Source organism: Oreochromis niloticus, linkage group LG1, assembly GCF_001858045.2.
Source record: "Oreochromis niloticus isolate F11D_XX linkage group LG1, O_niloticus_UMD_NMBU, whole genome shotgun sequence".
NCBI lineage: Eukaryota > Metazoa > Chordata > Actinopteri > Cichliformes > Cichlidae > Oreochromis > Oreochromis niloticus.
In genome coordinates this window covers 3,457,862-3,478,209 of record NC_031965.2, presented here as the reverse complement: position 1 = coordinate 3,478,209, position 20,348 = coordinate 3,457,862, and the positions used below count along the sequence as shown (strand labels likewise).

Here is a 20,348-nt window from a genome sequence, read left to right as displayed (position 1 = left end):
TCAGCAAAAAGTGCGACGGCAATGGAGCTTCCCGCAATCAGCGCTGAATAAACGCCGACGCGAGCCCACACACCGCCGCCACTTCACCCATTAAAGCGGCTAGTCTGACAGATAAGGAGAAGACGACGGTGGTATGTAAACTGTGTTTTTTCTGCTGCGTATTGCTTGTTGGAACGCAGTGTGGATTCTGACCATACGAAGATGTTTTTGTGACACGCCCACCGCTACGTTTGCTGTTGGATTTGGTGTATGTGTGTGCTGTGGCTCTGCAGGCGTTCAACTGAGTTTGAAGGAATTGCTGTTGCCTTTGTTTTGGATTTGGAATGCTGCTTATGTTGAATGCTTAAAATGAGTGGATCACAGGCTGCATCTGTTGTTGGAAAAACTGAAAAGGATAAAAGATTAATTTCTCTCACTGAGAAAGCTCTTGCAAACAAAATTGAAACTATCCAAACAGATCGGAAAAGGCATGTAAACAAAATGAAAAGTGTTATTATGTCTCTTAAAGAACTAATGAAAGATGATAAAAATCATTCACAAGTCAAAAAACAGTTTGATGAGTTAACACACCTGTTTAAGGATGCCAGTGCATTGCATGAATCTTTACTTTCTCTAATCTCATTTGATGAGAAAGATAAACAAAATACATGGTTCTCAAGCATCGCTAAATACAATAAAGGGTTTATGGAGGATGTTAAGATATGGCTTTCTGAAACTGATAAACGTACGGGGAGGCCATCATCTGACAAAGCACAGTCACAGGAAACTTGCCTTGGAGGAGAAATGGAGTTGCTAGAGCACCCTGGAAAAGAACGTCAGTCATCTCTTAATCCCCAGAATGATGTTAATGATGATGTGTTACCATCCGACAGTGTGTCAAATCAAGGCAGTAGGTCAAGCTCAAGAGTATCATCTACTTCATCTGCACGTCTCAGGGCAGAAGCTGAAATGGCCGCCTTGCTCGCACGTCAACATATGCTGAAAGAAAAACACTCTCTTGAAGAGCAAGAGGAACAATTGAGGAGAAAGAAAGAACAACTTCAGCTTGAAGCAGATATAGCTGCAACTGTTGCAAAGGTTAACGTGCTGAGAACTGGATCCACTATGCGGAGCGTCGCTTCACGGAAATCTAATGGAATGGAATCCTATTTCAAAACAAAGGGAAACAGCCTTGAACTTCTTGATGCGGATGCAGAGACTTTTGTTCCACAGATGCTTACAAAAGGAAACATAATCACTGGGAATGCAGAGCTTCAAGTAAAAACAGTGCAACAGACTATGAAAAGGGAAAAGCCTGCACCCGCTCTTATGGGGCCTTCTGACGCTTTTCGATCAATTCCACTTTTGTCTAAGCCACAAGCTGCTCATCCAGTAGCCAATGAAAATCTGTTGTCCATTATGGAAAAACAAAATGAATTAACTTGTATGTTGGTCCATCAGCAAAGTCTTTCTTCACTGCCCAAAAGGGAGATTCAAACCTTTGATGGTGACCCTTTACATTTTCAGGCTTTTATGCGCTCTTTTGAACAGCAAAGACTGGCGATGCTGGCGACTGCCTGCATTATCTTGCACAGTACACCAAGGGGCAGCCCAATGAACTTGTTAAAAGCTGTCAACACATGTCTGAGAGTGCTGGATATGTAAAGGCAAAGACTCTGCTGTATGAACACTTTGGGAATGGACATGTGATTGCATCTGCTTATTTGAACAAAGTTCACTCATGGCCACTGATTAGATCGGAAGATGGAAAAGCTCTTCAGGCATATTGTTTGTTCTTACGTGGATGCTGCAATGCAATGGAAGAGATCAATGATCTCTCTGAATTAAATACACCTGCCAATATGCTTGCTGTGATTAGAAGACTGCCATATAAGTTAAAAGACAAATGGCGGACAGTAGCATGTGACATTCAGGAGAGGCAACATCGCAGAGCCGCATTCACTGATATTGTTTCCTTCCTTGAGCGTCAAGTTAAAATTGCAACAGACCCCGTCTTTGGAAATCTATGTGACGTTCCAGCGACACATCTTTCAGCCAAGGGCAGCAATGGAGGGAAACGTTCTCCACATCTAAGAGCTAAAGGAAGTAGCTTCGCCACAACAGTCTCTGATGTCGAGAGACAGAATCAGACATGGGCTCAAGATCCTCGCAGCACTGTGAAGGCTTGTTTTTTCTGTAAAGGCGGACACACACTGGAGTCATGTGCTCTGCTTGATAAGAAACCTCATAATGAGAAGATTTCTTTTCTTAAAAAGAACAGCATCTGTTTTGGCTGTTTGTGTACTGGGCACATAAGCAAAGAATGCAGAAAACGCCTTTCATGTAAAATCTGTGGTCTCAGACGTGCAAGTATACTCCATATCCATCATAAAGAGAAGAATGAAGTCAAACCTGATAATGAGGCAGATAACATTCCTGTTACGATCCAGACTAGTGGTCTTACTGGGGCCGGTGAACAAGACTGTAAGCTTGCCATTGTGCCAGTTAAAGCAAAATCAAAGAGAGGTCAAAGAATAGTGGAAACGTATGCCTTTCTGGACCAAGGGAGTTCAGCATCCTTTTGTACAGTGGGTCTTATGGACAAGCTGAATATTGCCGGGAGGAGGACAAAGATTCTCCTGCGCACCATGGGACAGGAGAAAGTGGTGGACAGTTTCATTGTACCTGAACTTGAAGTTGCTGGATTGGACAGTGACATGTACTGTGATATGCCTAACCTCTTCACTCAGCATAAAATGCCTGTAGATCTTGGTAACATCCCAAATCAACAGGACCTGGATGACTGGCCACATTTGAAGCATGTTCATTTGCCAGAAATTAAGGCCAATGTGGAGCTTTTGATTGGCATGAATATGCCCAGAGCTCTAGAACCTTTGGAGGTCATCCGAAGTGTAGGTGATGGACCTTTTGCCATTAGGACTGTGCTTGGCTGGACAGTGAATGGGCCACTTAATCGAGAATGCTGTGGAAGGCCAGGATGTCTGGCAACAGTTACTGCCAACAGAGTTTCTGCTGTCACACTGGACAAGCTATGGAAACAGCAGTTTAAGATGGACTTTCCTGAGTGCAGCGATGATGAACAGATGGGGCTGTCAAAGGAAGACTTGAAGTTCATGGAATTGGCCAGCAAGACGGTGACTTTGAGGGATGGGCACTACAGCATTGCTCTGCCACTGAAAGACCGAGACATAAGAATGCCTGACAACCGTGCAATTGCTGAGCAACGAGCCTTAGGTTTGAAGAAAAGGTTCATCAGAGATAAAAACTTTCACAAAGACTACACTGCCTTCATGACAGATCTCATATCTAGAGGATATGCAAAGAGAGTGCCAGTCGCAGAATTGGAGCGCAGCGATGGGAAGCTTTGGTATATCCCTCACCATGGGGTTTACCATCCTACCAAGGGGAAGATGCGGGTCGTCTTTGACTGTGCAGCATCATTCCAGGGTGTCTCTCTTAATGCGCAGCTCCTGAGTGGTCCTGACTTAACAAACGGTTTGGTTGGCGTACTGACGAGGTTCAGAAAAGAGCCAATTGTTTTGATGTCTGACATCGAGGCTATGTTTCACCAGGTGCATGTGCCAGAAGAAGATGCAGACCTTTTGAGGTTTCTTTGGTGGCCTAGTGGTGACTTCAATCAGAGCATGCAAGAGTACAGAATGGGTGTTCATTTGTTTGGGGCAACGTCTTCTCCAAGCTGTGCTAACTACGCCCTGCGGAAATGCGCAGAGGACAACAAAGCATACTTCAGCCAGCAGGTGACTGACACCATTCTGTATAGTTTTTATGTGGATGACTGCCTTGCTTCAATATGCTCTGAAGAAGAAGCCATCAATCTTTACTCAGGCCTCAGAGACATTTGTGCCAAGGGTGGTTTCCACTTAACAAAGTGGATCAGCAATAGCCGCAGTGTTCTGGCAGTTATACCTGAGGAGGAAAGAGCAAATGAAGTTAAGGACCTAGACCTAGATTGTGACCTTTTACCTCTAGCGGGCATTGGGAGTGAGGTGGTGCCTCCAGTCAGATGCATTTAAGTTCTGCATATCCATCCCAAACAGGCCATTGACTCGGAGAGGGATCCTATCCACAGTAAGCTCCTTCTATGACCCTCTGGGGTTCCTAGCTCCTGTTATCTTCACAGCCAAGAGGATCCTTCAAGATCTGTGCCGGAGGGGGATAGGATGGGATGATGCTATACCATCAGCAGTTGCTGAAGAGTGGAAAAGCTGGGTAGAAGAATTGCATCTGTTGAACAACATCAGCATCGGACGATGTTTAAAACCTCCTGATTTTGGAGAGACGACCACTGCTCAGTTGCACCACTTTGCTGATGCGAGTGAAAAGGGCTATGGGGCTGTTACCTACTTGTTGCTGCACAACAGTTGCTCACAGACGCACAGTTCCTTCATAATGGGAAAATCCAGGGTGGCACCTTTAAAACCAGTCACCATCCCTCGCATGGAATTGACGGCAGCAGTGGTAGCAGTTCGCATGGATAGAATGTGGAGGAGGGAGTTGTGGATAGGCGTAGCTTTGGGTCACGTGGTGTCGGTAATAGTAATAGTGATTGCTATATCACCTGTTCAGGTCGCGAGGGAATTTGAGTCGCCGAGCAGCTGAATAGGGGAATAATGTTGACGCGCCCGCTGTTCAAAACGTAAGTCAAAGTTCCAGATTAAAAACTTCTTTATTTGTTATCAATCCTTAAAATCCGTAGAAAAGCAGTGACAAAAACATTCTAAAATGGGCGGTCAGCAAAAGTCGACTTCCCCCATCACCCACTCATTCACAAATTCCTCAGTGACCTTTCCTTTCTTCAGCACAAGCGACCTCGACTTGATAGGCTTGAACCTCATGCGTGCCCAAGAAATCATCTCATCAAGACCCTTCAGTATCCACCTGCACCCTGGAACAGATGTAGTTGTCACCGTCAGGTCGTCCATGAAAGCTCTGATGGGTGGCTGTCTGACTCCAGACTTGGTGAGTGGCCCTCTACACTGGACTTCTGCAGATTTGACCAACATGTTCATAGCAAGAGCAAAAAGGATAGGCGAGATCGTGCATCCAGTGATGATCCCCTTCTCAAGCTTCTGCCAGTCGGAGGTTGTTGTTCCAGAAGAGACTCTCAGGTGGAAGTCGGCGTAGTTATCCAGGATAAGATTCTTGAACTTTTCTGGGATGTAATACCGGTTCAATGCCTGTTCTACCAGCTTGTGGGGTATAGATCTGTAGGCATTTGCAAGATCAAGCCATAGTACTGCCAGGTCCCCTCTATTCTCCCTGGCTTCCCTAATGAGCTGTGTGACCACGCCCGTGTGCTCCAGGCACCCTGGAACCTTCGGGATCCCTCCTTTCTGGACTGAGTTATCGATGTAAGAGTTTTTCAGAAGATACTCTGTCAGTCGCTTAGCAATGATGCTAAAGAAAATCTTCCCTTTAACACTCAGCAAAGAGATTTTTTGGAACTGCTCGATGTTCTTGGACTTCTCCTCCTTTGGAATCCACACCCCCTCTGCTCGTCTCCACTGGTTTGCTACCTTACCCCTCCTCCAAATCACCCTCATGATTCTCCAGAGTCTAGTGCGTAGCCTCGGGCAGTTCTTATAAACTTTGTAAGGTACTCCACTGGGCCCCGGAGCGGAGCTTGCTCTTGCTCTCTTTACCGCCTCCTGGATCTCCTTCCAGCTGGGCTCCTTACCATCGAATTCCTGCTCTGGTGCAGATGGTTTGATCAGGGCTTGACAGGGACCAAGATCTTGCTCTCTACTTCCGTCGCTGTAGGTCTCCTTGAGGTAGTGGTCGACCTCTGCTTTGGAGCAGACAAGATGCCCACTGCGCTTCTCTCCTAGCAGCTGTTTTGTAAACCCAAAAGGATTCGCTAAGAAGGCGGCTCGCCTCCTGGTCCTCTCCTTCCTTCTCCTCCTGTGCCACTCTGCTCTCCTTAAGGTACCTCTTGCGGATTATGCTACGTAATTCTGCAAGGGGTCCCCTCTCCTTCTCACTTGCCGCCTTGAATTGCTGCCTTAGGCTCTTCAGTTCCTGCCTTAGCTGATGTATCTTGTTGGCTCTGTTGTTCATGGTGTAGAGAGGCTTCGCTGCCCTCTTCTCCTCTTGCCCAAACCTCTCTACAGCTAGGCTGACTATCATTGTGGTCATTGTCTTTAGGCGTTGTTCATCTTGTCCCTTGGCAGGGGCGGATCTAGAAGGGTGGCATGGGGTGGCAAGTGCCACCCTAAAATGATCCCTTACCACCCCAAGTGCCACCCCAGTTTTGCATATGACAGTGTTGTTTATTAAAATAAGATAGCATTAACAGTTTGAGCGTAGTTACAGTCAACAGTGAATATAAATGCTAAAACTGAATATATTGCATAGTGTTCCCCCCCTCCACCATTAACAAATGGTTCAGCCCATAGCGGACCGGCTTTTTTCTTGTTTTCAGTAGCAAGCGATGTTTATGATTGTGCCAGAGCACATTTTGAATAACACCATGGGAATTTCGGATTTTACACAGGTGGTTGGATGTTACACTCTGGAAATGGAAGGAAGGTGAGTGTTATTAACCCTCTGTGGTCCATGGACACGCTGCACCTCCAAATCACATGACTATTTTAAGCTGACATAGCAACAAGCTGCAGCCACGCTGAGTCTCTATTTCAGCCCACACTGAAAGTTCAGACTTCAAAGTTTTTAAATTTTAATTAAAGGCCAGTAAATCCAGAGTTATGATAATATATATAAGCCATGCTTTTTTCTAAATACTGTCGTCACGTTTTTGCGTGTGTGTGTTTTAAGTGTTTTCTAAGGAAAGCGCGAAAACAGTAAAGAAAGGAAAAAAAGCCACCACTCTCCTATCGGTGGAAAAAATGCACCATGTCGACCAATTTAAAAAAACAGTAAACACGTGGGATTTGGTTATTTGGTTGTTTAGGAAGAGGGGAGAGTTTTGGGAGTGACGGTAACGGCAGCGAGACAGAGCGAGCGAGTGAGAGGGAGAGAGAGAGAGAGAGAGAGAGAGTTTTTAGATGTGGGAGATTTGTGACGTTTAGTGTGGAGTGTATACTTAGTGTGTTGTTTTGTCTTGTGTAGTTGTTCTGTTGTGTAGTCGTTTTGTTTTGTGTGTCAGTGAGGGCACTAATGAATTTCACAAAGGCACATTTGCAACGTAAACACTGTCACTAAGTAGAAAACCAGCGGAGTGATACACCTGCTGTTGTCAGGCCTGCAGGTTTATCCCTGTGCTGTTCTCCTCTGTCTTTTGGTGGAAAACCTTTTTTTTACTGGCACACATCATTTGTGGGGCATCTTATTGCGACACCTGATTGTTCTCTCATTTTAGTTTTAGTAATATTTTTAAATGGTTGTACAAAATGAAAAAATGGCAGGTGTATTGGCTGCATTTTTAGATAAATAGTTGTATATGTTTACAAAATGTACAATTTATATTTGCATTTCAAGTTATAAAAATTTACTCAACATGTCTGTGTTTTTTTTTACAGTAAAAAAATACTACTAGGATTTAAAGTTCTTTGTGTGATTTCAGATCAGTAATACTAATGCAGTATGTCAGTGAAAAAAACAACTAAATTCAGTTGAGCTGAAAAGAATGATACCAAACAAGGCAAGGGGGAAGAAATTTGAGGGTGAAATACAAATGTAAACTCAAAAGGAGTCAAAAATGGCCGGTTGTATTTCAGACCTCAGAGGGTTAATCCAACAAATCATGAAAAATTAGGTTTAAATTTTTGTTCATGACAGTGCAGATTTCTGACATTTTGTGTAGTTTAAGCTGTAACAATGTGATTATTTTCTAACAAAAAACAGTGTGAAACTTAAGTTAGACTTGTGTTTGTAAATGAACCGCCCCATGTTGTGTAGCTTTCTGGATTTTATACTTATTGGGCTACATATTTATTTATTATACAGGCTGTACAGTACATAACATCAAAACTCACATGTTTTATGTAACTAAGGTGTGTAATTATGTGGGCTACAGACAATAATTAAGTTAGAGACTATATTTATATGAAAAACATGTATACTTACTGCATTTGAATCATTTTAACCACATGTAACCACCTGCATATATAAATGCCACCCCATTTGATTTCTTTGCCACCCTCATGCCACCCTAAGAAAATTTCTCTAGATCCGCCCCTGTCCCTTGGCAGTTGCTTGCAGGATGGTATCAACATCTTCGTCGAACTGGAGCCACTTCTTCTCCTTCCTAGCTTGAGGCCATTTCACCCGACGATGTTCTGATGACTTGTGAGCTTCGGGGGCCTGCATCACCTGGAGGCTCCGGGCACTGTGGGGTGACTCCGGGCCTGGTTCCTCCTTCGTCTCACCAGGTGTGCTTCCTGCGCGCTGTGATGCCAACACCTTCTGCTCACACTTCATTTTGGCCTGGTGGATCCGCAGGCCATGTCGGTTCTTGCATATCTTGCCGCATATGCATTCTGCCATCGTTGTCATATTACCATTGCCAAGAGTCGTATTTCTTTGATCCATCCGGTGGGATTCTCTTCCACCCCCCTCTCCGTGGAATCCCTGGGGGTATATTTCCGGTAGGTTGACTTGTAGCTTTAGTGGGATCTTCCTCTCAGAAGATGCAACTCGGGATGCCACCCCTCGCTGCCCCTATGCCGTCTGGCCTCAGAGTTGTCTTGGCTACCGCTTCGGGGAACTTTAACTGCTTTGCCAGGTCAACTCCCAGCTCCCAATCATGTCATATGCCTTTTCTATGTCAAAAAACACTGCTAAAATAGACTCTTTGTTGGCCTGCGCTTTTTCTAATGACATTTTCTAGTTTAATAATAGCATCAGTTGTGTTTCGAGCTGTCCTGAAACCACTTTGATAATTGGCCAAAGCACCTTGTCTCTCCAGTTCAAAGGCACATTCTGTCTTTTCCCAACACTGATATTGTCACGGGTGATGGGAAAATACGGACTCAGTCGCGGAGCTCTGGATGCAAAGCAAACAGTGCGTTTATTTACAGTGCTCAAAAACAGTCTCCAAACACAAAGCAAAGTGCAAAAATCCAACGGTGATCTTCTCCAAACTCCCAGTGGTGCGCAAGTGAGTTTCCAAAGTGATTATCCGAGTGTGTTTTCTCCTCCCAGAGCTTAATCCCGCGGGCTCCTTCTCTCCAACCTCCTGCTCCGTATCTTTTCCTCCTACAAACGAGCGACAACAACAGGTGAGAAGGCTAGCCGGCTAAAGCTATGTTGCAAGTAACAAACACTCTTTACTACCGAGCTTCAAGTACAATCCAGCGTCGACTGCCGTCTGGACACACAGTTAAATACCTCAGCCCACGATGAAGGATGATTAGTGACAGCTGGGGTGGCAAATTAGGTGCAGGTGTGTCAGCCGCTGGGTGGAGACAGCAAGGGTAGGGAGGAGGAGAGAGAGAAACACACACACAGGCATGTCACCCCGGGTAGGACCGTCCGACCATGACAGATATGTTATCAGAGCTATGAATCTTAGCAAAAGTTTTCACCATAACCTCCACTTTTTCCTGATCTGTTACAAAGTTTTGTTGGCATGAAGTTAGAACTGGGTAATCCCATTCCCGCCAGTCACTTCCCATTCTTCTGATCATGCCCCAGACATCCCCCACTGGAGTGGTCCTTCCTATTGTAGAGCAGAACAATCTCCAACTTCTCCGCTTTGCTTGTCTCACTGTTCTCCTGACCACCGCCACTGCTTTTCTGTATGCAATAAGAGCTTTCATATTAAGGGCTCTTTGGAAAAATTTAAACACCTTGTTTCTTTCCTTTACAGCAGTTTGACATTCCTCTGTCCACCATGGCACCAAAGATCTACTTTCTTTGCCTTTATGTTTCAGGATTAAGGCCTTGGCGGCTACCATAATTACTTCAATAAACTGATTATTCATTTGATCAACGCTACCAGACTCATCAACCTTGTAAATCGTTTGCTAACATAATTTTTGGAACTTTGTACAGTCAGCCCTATGAAAACACCACTTCTTATTCACCTCTCTTAGAGTAACCTGTATCTTACCTCCAACATCACAGAAAACAGGATAGCGATCACTTCCTACGGTAGTGTCTGTTCTGACGGTCCACTGACTTATTCCTGAAGGACATTTGAGACTAGAGTTAAATCCAATACCGACTCCGTTCCATTAACATTATATCTGGTTCCCCTGCCATCATTCAGACACACCAATTTGCATGTTTCCATCATTTCCTCAATTACATTACCATTAGGATCTGTGTCTACCTCCCCACACTCTGCTATGGGCATTAAAATCCCCGCACCAAATACCTCTACGACAATCACTGCCTTCAACTGAACGAAGACCCACCAGTTCCAATCTGGTGCAAGGATTGTAGAAATTCACAATAACATTTGGTTCATTCCTGTCCCAAACCTCAATAGCAATATACTCCAAGACATTGCCTTTACCCAGGAGTCTGTATGGGATGTCGTGTGTGACAAATGTTGCACATCCTCCCCCTCCACCACGGTCCCTGTCATTTCTTATTACATTATACCCATACAACACAAAATCCAAAGATGATTTAAGCCAAGATTCCTGTATACAAATGACATTCGGTTTAATATTATGTTGTGTGATGAAATGCTTAAACTCCTGGCCATTGGCCAACAGACTCCTTGCATTCCATTGAAGGATAAGTACGATGAGTACATAAAAGAACATCGTTTCCTGACTCGGCTGATGATTGAGGTTGTCCCTCACTTCTTCCCATGTCAGTCCTGCTAAACTCAAGTGGTTAATTGCCGCTTGTTGTGTGGTGTTAGTTCAGCAGGCATTACACACACACACACAGGTAGGAACAGAGGATCACCGGAGATAACTCCTTTCTTTATTTTTCTTTTTTTTCTTCTTCCCAAATGCCACAACAACAACATACTCACTAGCGCCATCTAGCACTTCTGGTAAATGCATCTACAGAACAAATGCAATAGTATGTGGACACAACATCTTCCCCCTTTGAACAAGGATTTCTTACGTGAACCTGATTTCATCATTCTGATGTATGTCACCTAATACACGTTTAACCTATTTCACATTACTCAGTAACATTCACTTTCCCATGACAAACTAGAGCTGGGCGATAAAACGATAACGATATGTATTGCGAAATAACTTTTTCTCGATAGAAAAATTAAACTATTGCGATAGGCCTCATCTCTCTTGTCCTCTTAAAAAAAAGAAAAAAAGAACAGCCAATCCAAATTAAGTAGCGCAGAGCCGAACCAATCACAGCCGCAGCGTCACGTCACGTGACTTGTTACGTACAGCACAAGCGCCAAGGCGCACATGTGTATTTGTTTTTGGGTAATGAAGGAAATGAGTTTGCCGACTAGAGAAAAATCAACCGAGAGCGTGACTGAAGGTTACCAAAGAAAAAACAGATGATGGTTCCAATGCCGGAGAGACTGTCGAACGGAAGGGCCATAGAAGTTCCGTAGTGTGAAGGTATTTCGGCTATTTCAAGTCTGACAAAAAACAGAGTAGCGCGCACTGTAAATTGTGCCGAAAGCAAGTCTGGAAATACAATAAAGCGGTGCATGCTCAATCTCTGACTGAAAGCGCTAATTCGTCATTCGGCTTTTGTCAAACTAAAGTAACTGTTAAAACTGTTTGAAAAGCTAAGCTATACAACAAGGAGAGATTGAGAATTTCCTTTTAGTTCTCAGTTTATTTGATATTGACAAAAGTTAGTCAATTTTGTCTGTTCTTCTGTAAAACAAACTAAGATTTATTTTTAGAATTAATATTTTGTTTCTAATTGGAATTGACAATTTAGTCTGTTTTGTTTGTTCTATTTTGAAACTTAAACGCTTTAGCGGCTGCCTTTTGTGTAGTTTGCAATATTTGTCTTTGTTTATCTGAAACTGAAGTCTCATGTTCCTTAAGTACATCTACCCTGTTGAACTTATTATGGGAAATAAATATTTTAATTAAAACAAGCTGCCAATTATTTCACATTTTACTTGTGAGCAACGGCACATTTAAATCTTACAAATATAGTTATTTGGCTTATATCGTGATATATATCGTTATCGCCTGAAATGAAAAAAACATATCGTGATATGAAAAAATCTTATATCGCCCAGCTCTATGACAAAGTCTTGGGTCCAGCAAGGTGGGTTCCTCATCCTGGTGGGCCTAAGCCTATTATCAGACTCAGAGTTAGATGCTAGATCAGTTCCTGGTTTATGACAATCCATTGTTGTGTCAGAATCAGTACCTGTGTTCAGCTCTGACAGAGCCGATAAGTGTGAGGCATTCCAGGTCCGTCCATCATCCAGCAAATAAGTGTTTGGTCCTTTCCTTGTCATGACAGTCCTTGGTTTAGAAAACTTTAACTTGCCTTTCTTTACCTTCCATGGCTTCCTAACCCGTACTTTGTCACCAGGCTGAAAGTTGGACGGTTTGGCGTGTCTGCGAGCATCAGTGTATTCTTTCATTTTCATTTGCTTATTCTTAACTCTTTCACACATGGTATGCCTCTCTGTCTGAGGAACAGGCATATCCATTACCTGTAACTTTGTTCTCATTCGTCGTCCATGGAGCAGTTCTGAAGGGGAAACTCCAGTTGTTGAATGAGGGGTTGCTCTGTAGTCCATCAGGTAAGTTCTCAGGAACGACTTCCAGGGTTGTCCTTGAATCGAGGCAGTCTGTAGGCAGTCTTTAACGCATCTATTGAATCTCTCAACTTCCTCATTAGCTCTTGGGTAATACACTGAGGATCTCAGGTGTTGGATTCCCCTGCTTTTGAGGAAGTCAGCGAACTCAGCAGAGAGAAATTGAGAGCCATTGTCACTTATCAGTGTCTTTGGATTCCCTTCACGAGAGAAAACTACAGAAAGGAACTGAATGATAGTAGCTGAAAATGCTGCCATGAACGATGCACTCGTTCATGGCAGATTGGGAAGTACGGCTGTAAGTCAGGTTCCAGTGACGTCTTCCTTGCAGGCCAGCCTTTCTGTATCTGCACACAGAGCTTTGTGAACACTGGACAGGCTTTGCACTCTGACTGGAAGTCATCCTCAGACACAGCACTCAGATCAGTGAGGATGGCTGCAACTGACTCCACATCCTCTGCACATGCCATGTCTGTCTCGGGAAGTGGGAGCCTAGAAAGACAGTCAGCAACATGCTTCAATGAACCAGTTCTATATTCCACTTCATAGTCAAACTCCAACAGGCGAGCTGACCATCTGGCTATGCGTAGACCAGCTCTGTTATTGCCCTTAGTAGTCAGCAGTGTTGTAAGTGCTTGGTGATCTGTTCGTAGGAGGAATTTTCTGCCCCAGAGCCATGTGCGCCATTTTTCAGCAGCCCAGACGCAAGCTAGGGCTTCCTTCTCAACGACTGAGTATTTCCTCTCTGCATCAGACAGGCTGCGAGATGCAAATGCAACAGTCTGTTCTGCATCATTACCGTCAAGCTGAGTCAAAACAGCACCTATGCCATAGTCCGAGGCATCTGTCGAGACTATGGTTGGCTTACTGGGGTCGAACATCACCAGAGCAGGGCTGTGCACGATTAACCGCTTGACTTGATCAAATGCTACTTGAGCTGCTTTGTTCCAGTGGAATGAACAGTCCTTACGCAGAAGAGCTCTCATAGGTTCAACAACAGTCATGTAATTTGGCACAAACTTGCTGTACCATGCACTCAAGCCAAGAAATGAGTGCAGGGTTGCAGGATCAGTAGGGGGCGGAGCATGCAGGATAGCAGTGACATGAGAGTCATCTGGCAGCAGACCTTCTGGACTGATCCTTTGACCCAGAAAGCTCAGAGTAGTTTGACGGAGTTGACATTTGTCAACATTGAGTTTCAGTCCTGCATTGTTGATTCTGTGTAACACAGCACGCAGGTTGGCCTCATGTTCGGCTTCTGAAGTTCCGTATATGATAACATCATCAAGATAGCATTGCACCCCTTTCTGGCCACGTAGGATTTGTGTCATCATCTTTTGGAACACTGCAGGCGCTGAACTCAACCTGTACTGGTACAGTCCTTCATGTGTAATGAAAGCAGTGAGCCCTCTACTCTCTTCATGTAGTTTCAGCCGATGGTAGGCGGATTTAAGATCCAGGGTGGAGAACATGACAGCCCCACGCAGCTCAGACAGTATGTCCTCTATCAGTGGCAAGGGATGACTGTCAACGACCACTGCTTTGTTAGGTTCTCTCAAATCAACGCACATGTGTATGTCACCAGTCTTCCTTCTAGTGACTACAATCGGGGAGACCCATTCAGATGCATCGATTTTCTCTATGATGCCATGTTCCTCAAGGTTCTGCGGAAACAGCATCACGGACTGACAGGGGTAAGCGTCGAAGTTTCTGTTGTATTGGCTTCACTTCAGGTCGCACCTTCACTTTATGTACAAAGTCCTTTGCACATCCGAATGCAACTGGAGACTCACATTCCTGTTTGCAGTGAGTGGGCAGAGCAGAGGTTTGCTGAAGTGTAGCACAGACCTTGGGACTCTCAAAGACTAATTGTCCCCCTTTTATGTGTAGCTGGAGGGCAGTCACCAAGTCCATGCCCAGTATGGGTGTTCCTGTTCTCACAATGTAGAGATCTGTGGAGGCACTCTTGCCATTGTAAGTAATGTCAGCTCTAAGACATCCTAATACATCCAGTTTCTCTTTTGAATATGTAATAAGCTGAACAGCTGGATTACTTAACTTAACCAAAATTTGTGCTGTAAACATGTTCAGGCAGTATGGAAACACCAGACCCTGTGTCTACTAGTAGCTTAACAGTACATGCCTGTGCAGTATTTGGTACAGTAACAGTGCACTTCAGTTTAGCTGGATCACTACTGACACAATTGTCAACAGTTAAAACACACATTTCAGGCACAGTCACTTCATTAACAGGCTTATGGGAAGATTTACACACTCTCGAAAAATGTCCGATTTTCCCACACGTATTACATTTGCAGTCTTTTGTGGGGCAGGATTTATCATTGGCTTAACGGTAGCACGTCGGAGCTGTATCCGTTTTTTTTAGCTGCTTTGTATTTTGGCTTGCGCATCTTCTTTTGTACTTGAACAGCGGCAACAGGCTTTGTTTCACCAACAGCAATGGCCTGTGCATCAGCTATTGCAGTCTCGGTACGCCTAGCAATTTCCAAAGCTCTATCAAGCGTCAAATCCTCCTCCATTAGCAGTCTTTCACGTATACAAGCATTATTTGTCTTCTCTACAAGTCTGTGAAGGTTCTCAGTCATCCAGGTCATCGTAGTCAAATAAGTTTGCAAAGAAAAGCGTCTGGACTTCTTTAAGTTGCTTGAAGACGTTTCACCTCTCATCCGAGAAGCTTCTTCAGTTCTAAGGTCAAATGGCCGAGAGTCCCAGATTTAAACCCAGTGGGAGTATCCCCCCAAGGAGGGACAAAGGACCCCCTGGTGATCCTCTAATCACATGTGCCAAGGTGTGAAAGCGGGTGTGGGACCTAATCAGCCAGGGTTTCGGGTGAGCTCATTGTGAAACCTGGCCCCACCTTGTCCTGTGAATTCCTGAGGTCAGATGGCCCAGGATGTGAGTGGGCGTTAAGGCATCTGGGGAGGGAACTCAAAACTGGATTATAGATGGCAGACAGTTGGTGTCGTAAACCACCGCCTCTGTTCAAAGATGGTCGCTCACAGTGGACATAGATGGCCTCTTTCACTCCTCTTTCAAACCATCTGTCCTCTCTGTCCAATATGTGAACATTGGCATCCTCGAAAGAGTGACCTTTATCCTTAAGATGCAGATGGACTGCTGAGTCTTGTCCCATGGAGGTGGCTCTTCTATGTTGTGCCATGCGCTTGTGAAGTGGCTGTTTGGTCTCTTCAATGTAGAGGTCTGGGCATTCCTCACTGCACTGTACAGCATACACCACGCTGTTAAGTCTGTGTTTTGGAGTTTTGTCTTTCGGGTGAACCAGTTTGTGTCTGAGTGTGTTGCTGGGTCTGAAGTACACTGGGATGTCGTGCTTGGAGAAAACTCTCCTGAGTTTCTCTGATACACCGGCTACATAGGGGATGACAACGTTGTTGCGTCTGTCTTTCTTATCCTCCCTCGCTGGTGTCTGATCTTCTTTTCTGTGCCTCTTTGCTGACTTTATGAACGCCCAGTTAGGATAACCACATGTTTTCAGTGCTTCCTTTACATGTGTGTGTTCCTTCTTTTTTCCCTCAGGCTTAGAGGGAACATGTTCTGCCCGGTGGTGTAGGGTCCTAATTACTCCAAGTTTGTGTTCCAGAGGGTGATGGGAGTCAAAGAGGAGGTACTGGTCCGTGTGTGTGGGCTTCCGGTAAACTTCAATGTTGAGGTTGCCATTCTCTTCAATGTGCACAGCGCAGTCCAGGAAAGGCAAACAGTTATCCTTTGTGTCTTCCCTGGTGAACTTGATGTTTTATTGAAGAGAATGGCAACCTGCAGGACACCGGCCCTCGGCAGTGCACGTACAAAGCCGTAAAAGAAAAAATAACCCATTAAAAAACATTATGCTGTATTGTTAGTGATGTACGAATGGCCTTTCTAAGTACAAAAAGGAAAAGAAAAAGACAAAGTCTGGGATGGCCCGTGATTTGCCTTCCTCAGATTAAACTCAGTGCAAAAAAACAAAAACAAAAAATCCAGATTCACCAGCATCCATCAGATAATACCAAGAAATTAGACTGTAATTGATGATATTTATCAGTGACATACATCATTGTAAGATAACATCAACACAAGATAATATAAGATGAGAGAAGGAATAGCTTACTGGAATATGTTTAAATTAAAAGGTTACAGCCTACACCTTTCTCTTTACATGCAATGTATTTATTTCCTTTGTTCCTATGTGAAAATGAGGGCCATTGTGTAGTTTTGAACATAGAAATCATTTTCACTTGCTCATGCTGTTTTGCTATAGGAGTCAGAAGTTTTGTGAATATAGTTTTGAAAATTGTTTTCATCTTTACATTTTTGAAACGAGGGTGAAAGGTCACAAAAATAAATAAATCTTTGCAACTGTAAAAATTTATAAAAGGTAATGTTTAAAATGTTACTACTTAATTCGCAGTCGTTCAAATATTTCTCCAAACAGAGACCCTCCTCAGACCGGTTTATACACTTGCATTGGCTACTGGGTATCAAACATCAGAAGCTCAATGGCGTCCTGGAGAATGACTGCACAAATGGATCTTGGAATATGATCTGACACTGGTGAGTGAAACCGATCTCCCATTACTACTATGCTACCTCTTTTCAGGTATGAAAAACATTTTGTTGTTTTCATTTTTGTTAGGGTGCCTGGGTGGTCGACCCAGACTTTTCAGTTTAGCATTATTATTGAACTTTGATTTTAATATTTTTTATCATTTCTAGTCTTTTGGTTTCTTTGTTAGTGTTCTGGTTTCTGGTTTCTGTCTGTGTTCCTTAGTTGCTCTGTCTCCCCTGTCTGCTGTATCCCCTTGTCAAGTCCGTGTCTCTGTGTTATGTTTCCTGTTTTACTTTATAAAATATCCGTGTCTCAGGTTATTGTATCAGGTTTTGCTTCCCTTGTCTCGTTAGCCCTGATTTGCCCCAGCCGTGTTCCCCTCCTGTTTCCCATTCCCTGATTGTTCCCTTTGTGTATTTAAGTCCTGTGTTTTCCTTTGCCTGGGTTGTGATCGCCATCATCCTATGCTGTGTGGCTGGCCAGCCAGCCGGCCGGCCGGCCAGCGAGCGAGCATCTGTCTGTATTTTCAGTTTTTTGCCATCCACCATTGAAGTTGCATTTGAGTACACCCTTTTGCTCCGTGTGTCTGCACTTTAGGTCCACCACTCCTGCCTGCACAGAGCCTTCACAAGATCACGACCAGAACATGGACCCCACAGACCTTTTCACTTCAGAGTTAGATGCTGAGATGGAAAGGCTGGTTAAATTGCTGGACCGCATATGTAAGTGGTCACCAGGTGTTACTCTGAGGGAAATCCTCCAAAAAAAACCAGACAGAGCAGTGGAACAGCCAATGGAATAGAACGGTGTAAAACTGTATTTCTAAAATAAAAACCAATAAAACATAAACACTAAAAGTCCGGTGGCATCAGCCACAGCATTAACATCCAGTAAAATCGGAGCGGGCAAGGAAAACCCGGCAGCACACAGCCTTCACATGAAAATGTTAGGTTGTTGGAGAGTTTGTTGCAGGGCTCCACTGTCAGGTGGAGGCACTGGAACCAAGTACACGGACAGACATTTGCAGCACCATCAATCACCAGGGTTTTAATAGTTTTGCAATTTTCATTAGTTTTTATTTTTATTTCGTTTTGACTTCAGATTTTCAATTTTATATTAGTTTTAATTAGTTTTTACCAATTGTTTGCTAGTTTAGTTTAGTTTTTATTTTTTTGAAAATCCTTAGTTTCAGTTATAGTTTTAGTTGTGTTTGCAATAATTAAGTGTAACAAAATCCCAGTTTCATCATATCAGTCATTCTCTTCTGCTTATCCTTGGGTATGTTGCTATTCCAGCTACCATACCCTGCACCCTGCACAGGTCGCCTGTCTGTCGCAGGGCTAACACGCAGAGACAGACAACTCACATTCCCACCTATGGGTTCTTTAAATAAATAAATAAAGGCAGATGAACAACCATTGATACCAGGCAACTATAAAATGTATATCTTGGCCCCAATGAGACTATTAACTCTTGCAGCACCGGGTGTAAAGGCAATTGACTCACACAGTTATGTAGATATCCCAGTCCTGTTGTCTCGGGATGCATCACGCTGCCTTGCCTGGTGTTAGCTTCTGTTTCTGGGGATGAGGGTTGGGCGTGCTCCCTTACCTTCTCCAGGTAAGCTAGGTTAGCCTTCTTGTGTGAGCTTTTCAAGTGCACTTTAAGGTTTGTGGGATTTCTTTCCCTTTAGAAATGTCCCTCATAATTTGTCTCTTTCCACTACAAGACACTTGCTTTATCCAAAACACAGTCATATTCAAAGTAATCCCAAACTGGACTCTGACGCTTTCTCCCGACTTTTGTTGACATGATGCTACGCGTGGACGGAGCAGCGACACAGACGACCCGACTGAGGTACTTGCCACCTGCTGGCATAATAAGGCACAGCAAGAACATAACCTGGAAAATACACTTCATTCTCACCCTAGACTAACGTATGACACATACACATCAACGAAAACTAAACACATTTTCTCTATAAATTCAGTTAATTTTAGTTAGTTTTGTGAACGGTCATTTCAGTTTTAGTTAGTTTTCCTTTTATTGCAAAGTCTCGTTTTTATTTTTATTTCCGTTAACGAAAATGTTTTTTATTCGTTATTTCGTTAGTTTTCGTTAACGATAATAACCTTGTCAATCACACTTTAGGAAGTTCAGTGGCTGTTGAGAAAAATATTCAGAAGATCTCTTTAACCACACTATTTAATTTGTCTATTTAATTTATAAAATACCACACTTTTGTATGTAACTTTAAAAATTATCCATCCATCCATTCGCTTCCGCGTATCCTTTTCAGGGTCGCTGGAGCCTATCCCAGCTGTCATAGGGCGAGAGGCAGGGTACACCCTGGACAGGTCGCCAATCTGTCGCAGGACCAGACAACATTCGCACTCACAGTGGCAATTTGGATTATCCAATCAACCTATCCCCACAAACTGCATGTTTTTGGACGGGGGGAGGAAGCCGGAGTACCCGGAGGGAACCCACGCAAACACGGGGAGAACATGCAAACTCCACACAGAAAGACCCCGGCCTGATGGTGGAATTGAACTCAGGACCTTCTTGCTGTGTGGCACCAGTGCTAATCACCGTGCCACCGTGCTGCCTTTTTAAAAATTATTTTAACAAATTCCAACGTTTTTAGCTATAGGTATTTTTCCACAACAGTGAACACTGAAGTAGGATTAATAGATTTTTTTTCCTGAGATTATTTCTAATGCCGTTGAATCTCATGTTATAGGGTACGAAATAACTGCCCACCATCACTCAGCTGGATAGTGTTTGATCCTGATGGTAATCAAGTGAGATGCAGAGTAGTTCAGGTACAAATGACTGTGGGTCTCCGCAGTGGTTTCTTTTTTGATCAGGAGAGCATATACACATTTACAGAAACTGTTTTTTTCCTTACTTTAAAACAAATCCTTCCTTTGCCTGCTAGGCCTCCTCTAATCTTACTCTCACTTTTCGTCTTCTTCTGTGGCCTAACCAAAGTGTACCTAATGATGCAATTTGTGTTAAGAGATTTACAAAACTCTGATTTAGAATGGTATTTGAATGATAAACAGTGGAAGTATTCTTAGAATTTAGCAGTTTGAAGTTATGGAGCTCATGCATCAGCAACATGTT

The 20,348-nt window shown here is 43.7% G+C and overlaps 1 long non-coding RNA gene across 1 annotated transcript in view; it reads left to right on the top strand.

Annotated features, from left to right (window-relative positions):
• Positions 1-18,239, top strand: part of LOC112847682 (uncharacterized) — a 35,669-nt gene extending 17,430 nt beyond the window's left edge. Inside the window, exons 2-3 of the long non-coding RNA XR_003221395.1 lie at positions 17,106-17,224; positions 17,817-18,239. This is a non-coding gene — a long non-coding RNA (uncharacterized LOC112847682). The remainder of the gene's footprint in view (positions 1-17,105; positions 17,225-17,816) is intronic.
• Positions 18,240-20,348: the final 2,109 nt, after the last annotated feature.